This window comes from Coffea eugenioides, chromosome 2 (genome assembly GCF_003713205.1).
Source record: "Coffea eugenioides isolate CCC68of chromosome 2, Ceug_1.0, whole genome shotgun sequence".
Classification (NCBI taxonomy): domain Eukaryota; kingdom Viridiplantae; phylum Streptophyta; class Magnoliopsida; order Gentianales; family Rubiaceae; genus Coffea; species Coffea eugenioides.
Window position 1 is genome coordinate 21,592,528 of NC_040036.1, and position 7,793 is coordinate 21,600,320.

The window sequence follows — 7,793 nt, forward strand, 5'->3', positions numbered from 1 at the left end:
GGCTTGCAAGAATTTTAGCATTTTAAAGGAGATTAAGTTTAAAAAATTTGATCCATTTGTTAAATGATTTAGAGGTTTCTTAAAGAATTAATATTTACCATTTTAGCAAGTTTAAGTCATATAACATGCGTAACTGTTATAATTTGTTAAATTTAAAAAATAATTTAATAATATGATTTAAGTTGAAGTGATTACGTAATGGATGAAAGTATTGCTTAATATTATTATGATTTGTTAATTTTAACTTTATTATGTATAATGCACACAGAATGTTAAAGGAACCGTAATTGTGTCCAAAAATGAAAAATTATAATATGAATTACGATTTATATATTTGAATTTTCATATAAAATGTAATCGTATAAAAAGATTAATAACATATTTGTAGAAATAAAAAATTATTTGCGTGTCATTATTTGATATACGATAATTAGTTTAAATAATTTAATCTATTAAAATAGCTGTAAAACGACATTTGTTTTATAGGTATTATCCTATAGGGACTCTTCTATCCAATTATAGGGTTTAATAAAATAACTTGTACTTCTTTATTTTGACAATGTTTAACGTCATTCAAATTAAAAGTGATTGGATTAAACAGAAAAAGTAGACAACTAAATTAAATTAAATGTCATGTGAAATGCATTAAATGGATGAGATATAAAACATCGTCGAAGACAAAATAATATCAATGCCTCATAGTTTTCTTGCCTTTACCCTTAGCCTTGCCCTTATCCTTCTCCTGAGGTATCGTCGGGGGACAATAATATCTAGTAGCAGGCCTTCTCTGACGATTACGTTACACTCGTTCTCCAATAACTAGAGCAGGAACTTGTGGAACAGCAGTAGATGGGCCATAATCTTCATCTACGTTATCAGAGACAAGGGTATCCTCGCCTGTCGACTCAGCTGTCCCATCACTATCATTAGTGTCTTTGGAACGATAGTCGTGAAAATTTCTTGGAACAGCATGTCCTGACATGCCCATTGGTTGGGTTTGAGTAGGCATGAACATAGTCTGACCAAGAGTGCAATAATCCAGAAGATCTACAGTAGTAGAACCACCTCCCGTGGCACCAAGCAAATCATATATTTGGCTAAAGTCTGCATGTAAGAAACCCCCAGATGTAGTGGCATCGTACACAAATACAGGTATATGCGGCGAAGGCGTGAATGGTGAACCAAACGCAGGTACGTGTGGGGAAGGGGTGAATTGTGTACCATAAACAGAAAAGTGTGGCAATTGTGTAAACTGTGGCAAAGGCGAAACCGGTGTATGACGTGATGTAGAAAAATGTGTACCGGTCGACCTAGTGCAATTTTGAGGGTCCACTTCAGGGTCACGATGCTCTGCCTCGTTGTCGTCCTCATCGTGCAAGCCATGCCTATGTCGTCTAACTCCGCTGGTAGATGTTCGAGCTTGACGAGGGACACGTCCAATTGGCCTCTCATAGGGAACATGTTGAGACTGTGTTTGGGTCTCAAATGGGTCCCAATCACCAATTTTCATATGATTGTATTGTTGAAGGTGCTGCATTGACGGGTTTTAAATGACGAAACCCTTCAATGGCAGGAGCAAATGCCCAAAAGATATAGCCCAAAAGATATAGTCAAATATCGGACTACTCGAAATACTCAGTGGATGATGATCCCACACAACCACCGTACCCAGATTGGTATATTGTAATTCCTGGACATACATTGGGAGCTGTGCAACGGACGTAGGCCAATCGCCATAGACAATATCAATAGCCCTACGCCTGCCATACCAGGCTTTCTTGTATGAAATGTCAACGTGAAATTCTTTTTTCACTGACATTTGTATTTCTTTGATCCAATACACTGGCCCATTCATTATGTGGGAGATAATGTGCTCAGCTATTATGTCGCCACTCAGTTGCTTATGATCGTTGTTGCCACATACACGGACACATGTATGCTTTTCAGCAAGTGTAACGATCATCCACATCTTGTGAGATTTACGTAGGGTTGCCCTAAGTTGCCAATTGCATGGAGGTACAGAGGTGCGAGCCCGGCATCTAACATACCAAGTTGTAGGAGTGTTTTCACGGACTTTGAACTCCTTATTTTCCTTTATAGACCACAATTTAATTGCTCGCTTTACATGGTCTTTGGTTTCAAATAGCTGGCCAAGCTCTAACTCTTTCGTGCATTCATTACACAATTTTAGCTTCTCAACCCCACATGCATCCAATGGATCAAACGTTAATGCAGCATCAACACCAGCTTTATATCGCAGTTGTGGTCCTTCATCAAAGGTCCATTGAGTATTATGATCCTAATGATCCCATGTGAACTGACTTTCACTTAAATTTTCATTATGGGGAAATGAACCATACACAGGGTTGTCATCATCGGAATCATCATCTGGTTCGGGTTCGAAGTCAACATCAACATCAACATCAACAAATTCAATGTCGTTATCTTCCCCGAATCCCCCAACTGTACACGTATCAATGTCCACACCATAACTTATAATGGGTTTCGTGTCCATTATTAGGTGACTACTACTGGGACGATTAACCTCCATGCAGCGTCCATTACCCTTTCTCCTAGATCTTCGAACCGATCGGACATTTTCACAATCTACTTGGGTCAATTGACTCTCATATAAGCCAATTGTCCCAACCACATCCATATGTTCCGATCCATATATGCTTGGGTCTTGATTACCAAGCAAACTTGTAATATGCAAATTTTGCATATCAGCATATTTGAAATCTAGAATCAATTCAACCTCGATATATATCTCCGTCCCATGACCACTATTAGCTTTCAAAAAATACATTCCGTCAACTCCATTATCATCTACCAAGGGCGTGGCACCGAACACACCATTTTGCATGTAATTCCGAAATATCAAGTTAATTTTATGAGTATTTTGGTTTAACTCCATCATATTAGATACGATGTCCACCAATCCATCAAAATTCACCCTTTCTGTGAGGAACGTGACCTTGTGGATCATATGATATTGACCCGCCAGTATACACAATTTTTCCTCCCCAATAGAATTGCATCATCAGACAATTACCGCTTGACATGTTTCACCTAATCTACTAAAGACGTTAATATAATATATGTATCACTGTTAACAAAAATGGAGTAAATTATACAATTTTATATTATTTTAACATAATTATTATACATCATCAATGCATAGAATTTAAAACTTTTTGTATTTTTATTTAAATTACGTAAGCAGTCGAGTGATATATCTATATTAAGTTCAACCCTAATTAATATATTTATATTAAGTTAATTACGTTTAACGCTAATTAATATATTTGTATTATGAACCAGTTCAACAGCATGTATTTAACATGCTACAACACTAATATGGAATCTAAAAGTTTATTGATAAATTAATCATAAAAATTTTCTCTCCAAATAATTTAAAATATTAGGATATATTTGTAACTTTACCTTAATTTTGTAAAATATATACACTAATTACCTTTAATTCGATATACATGTAATATTAAAAAATTTAATAGCATCTATTAACATGTCCATATGTTTGCACCTATTGTTTAAAATATTAATCACGTGGTAAAACTATATTAATTTATTGTTAACTTTAATCATGTGTCAAAAGTATATTAATTGGTAACAACACTTAAATTTATCCTTTTTTAATAGGATGATTAGTGATATGTTTAATTAATATCTAATCAAATAATTTACCTTACTAATTAATTAAGCTAATCACTAACTAACTACTTTGGGTTATCACATATTCTTCCACATACCTAGTATTACACAATTCATTAATACTACATTCATTAATTTCAACTAATCACCATGCTACAACAAAAAAATACTCTAATTTACCATGTCAATTAAAAAACACTAATATGGAATAAAATATAAACAATGTCATGTCATAGTTAGATTTTACAAATAATATATAATATAACACAAAAATAGAATTCACATTAAAACATAAAAAACTATATTATATAATTAATAATCATGAATGACACGTTCCAAATTATAGTAAACGATATTTATGAATAATAATTAAAGAAATAGATAAGTATTTTACTTACTTGATTATTGTTGGTTTTCCCTTGTCAATGATGGAGTGTCTGCAAGAATTTCGCCTGTCGAGACTTGCAAACACAACTGTTCAAATCCAAGGCCCTCTACTGACCGAATCCCAAGCCCTCTATCTCTGTTCAAATATTATAGCTTCAGACTTCACAAAGTTAAGCTCATCCAGAATGTAGCTAAGCTAAGCGCGAACTTCAAGGATCTCTGTCTCTGTCCAAATATTGTTTGTAACTTCAAACAATATTTACTTCACTTCACACAGCCAAGCTCGAACAGAATGTAGAGGCTTTACAGACATGAGAAATGGAGATGCGGAGCTCCGTTTATGATTAGAGGGAAGAGGGAGAAACGAAAGTCTCAGAAAAAGAGAAAACGACTGAAGTTGTGGTTATGGAGTTGGGAGTTGCTCTGAAGAACAATTTATAAGCGAAGCAATTGTACATTTCTCTAGCCCGTTGCTCCATGTTGAAGTGACTAGAGTGTCATTGAGAAATAAAAAAAAAAGGCTGTCTACGCCTATCCCTGACACAAAACAAGCCAACAAAAATAAAGCTGTAGTCCAGGCGGTCAAAGGCTGCAGGCTTCTGGCCAATAAATTTTGTATATGTCTGACAGATGTCTTGCTGGATATGTCTAAAAGGAGAGGCCATAATAAATGAGGACGATCAATAATCGAGCCAATTTGTCTTTTTATTGCACTCATCAACCTAACAATGATGAACGAATGGCAACACAGGTTTCACGGAAAGGTTTCACGTGAAAAAAGCTATCAATAGAGCCACGGTCAAAGGCTGTATATATTCTAATTATCTGGCTGGATGCCTAAGAAATTTTTTTTTTTTTCAAATGAGCAGGACGATTTTTAAAAAAAAAAAAATTCTGACAGTCGCGCCATGTGGGAGCGACGGTCAGAAGATTTTTTTAAAAAAAAAATTCCTGACCGTCTCGCCATATAGGAGCGACAGTCAGAAATTTTTTGACAGCTCTGACCGTCGCTTCAACATGGTGCGATGGCCAGAAGACTTTTAAAAAAAAAAATTTGCTGCCCGTCATGCCATATAGGAGCGACGGGCATAGAATGATACCTCGGAGACAACGGACTACATTTGACCGAACTTTTTGCCAAAGGTCTATATTCTAATCAATTGGCCTTTTTTCTGATGATCAATAAAATGAGGTGATTTTGTCAAACAAAAGAAAATTTACAATGACAAGTATTCCTTTTTTTTTCCCTGGGATTTGACTGTGTGTCAATTGTGCTACTACATTGGCGTTATACCATATAGATAGCACAATGATTTATCATTTTGTTTGAGGGGACAAAACCATTTTTATTAGGGGAATATTATAATGGAATAAAGTGTGCAACCCTCATCTTTTGAGTAATTTTTGTTGGGAACCTACTTATACATGTTGTAGATGTCGCTTTTTCCATTCGTAAATATTCCTACTCATCTAATCAAAATGGACACAAACTGAGAGAGGTGTGATTATAATCTAGCATCTAAACCATGTTACATATAAGCGAAGTTATGTACTTGTTTGTTTAAGGGATAATTGCCATTTAATCATCCATACAGCTGTGACTAATATAACTATCAATTTTTCCCAAAAAACTAATTTTGTCCCTCATGGCTAGAGCTGTTAAACGAGCCGAGTCGAGCTCGAGCATAGGACAATCGAGCTCGACTCGAACCCCTAATCGAGCTAGCTCGAGCTCGCTCGATTAGTCATTCGAGCTCTACAAGGCGCTCGAACTCGACTCGATGTGTTGATAGAAAACTCGAGCTCGGGCTCGAGCTCGAATTTTGAAATCGAGCCGCCGAGCTCGAAGCTCGAACTCGAGCTCGCGAAAAACTCGAGTCGAGCTTTTCGAGCTCGAAGCTCGAGCTCGAGCTCGCGAAAAACTCGAGCTCGAAGCTCGAGTTCGCGAAAAACTCGAGCTCGAAGCTCGAGTTCGAGCTCGTTTACGGGAGAGCCCATATCACAAGAAAATACACTTTCTCTGATTTATTATTTGAAGCCAAAATGACAATACAAGCCATGCCAAATGACAATACTCGTATTTCTCTGATTCAATTCAACAAGCCATGCCTCAATCACAATACAAGGCAGAGTCTAAAGTTAAAACTACAGCAAAAACCATCAAATGGAGAAACAAAATGTCCACAGGGGGATTACAATGTCCAAACCACATCAAATTACAAGAAGTTTAAACTGCAGCAAGAAGTTAAAACTACACCAAATGACAATACAAGAAGTTAAAACTTCATCTACTTGTTGTCCTCCTTCATTGCCATCATCTTCTATTATTTCTATTTCTTCTTCACTCATCTCATCAGCTCTTTCTTCGTTGTAATTCAATTGTTCCACGTCTTCATTATTTTGCTCCATCGTAGGACTTGATGATGAACCTTGAAATGAGTTGAATGGAGAGCTGTACATTCCTTAATCAAAAACATTTAATAACCACTACAGAATCTGATTAGTTAAAACAGAAATTTAGAATAACATTTCTAAGAAATAAGGTATAAAAGTAATAAAACAGATTTCAAAAAATAATGCCCACTTCAAGCTAAAAAAAATAATGCTAAGAAAGTCTGCACTTCAAGCTAATTTTATCACAACTGCAGACTTAACCATTAAATCAACTAAATCATCACCATTAGTTACGAACTTGCAAATTAGGGGAATCAACCACTGAAACAAATATGATGCAACAGTTAATTTTCTATAGCATTGTACCAAAAAGAATTCGAAAAGGTTTAAGGAAAGCTCCAGTGAAGAGAATGGGATATAAAACAGATTTACATACAAAAAATAAAATAAAATAAAAAACTTCAAAAATTGTTAAAAAAATCATAATGCTAGAGACTAATAAAGATCAAATATTATATATTGCAACCATTCAACAAATAGACCCTACTTATGGGACAGTCATACAATCACAGGGGCTTAAGCTGCACAGGCAAACCATATAGAACTAATGATAAGTTGACCAGGAAAACAGGAACTCTCATGAAAAATCCAACGAAATCAACCTCAAAGTTGTGTATGCACTTCAACCAAATTAATGATTTTCAATACTCGTAAACAAGGCATTTGGATTCCTCTCAATTTGTCAATCATTTACAAATGGTTCTATGAACATAAAAACCTGTGCCAGGGCCTGCCAACATGGAACCATCTCCCAAAACAGCAACGCATACTATTGCTGATCTTAGATTGGACCTCTTGATGCCACACCATATCTGTTAGGACCATAAGCAAAGATTGTCCAACAGCTTCTTCCCAAGGATGACAGAATTCAGTTACATGCACTTTAAAGTTGCATACTAAACCTACGTACCAGAGGATCACAAAATTCAAGTATAAAATGAAATTCACACAAAATACCAGTACCAGTGGTATGTAAGTTGATGACTACAAAAACAGATTGCATGCATCCGTTTTTACATGACTGAACAATAACAGTACCTGTTCTTACATGACTGAACAATAACAGTACCTGTTTTACATGACTTCAAAATTATCCTACTCATGTTAGGGGTTAGCATTTTTGTATTTTCAGAGACCCTATCCAAAGTTACTCCCCCAATTCAAAGAATTTCAGACTCTCTTGCAATTACTCATGCACTATTAAGCTGCATCTGTATATTAGCATAACACCAGAGAAGCCTAAGCAGTATGTCTCTCATAATATAACATAAAAAGGT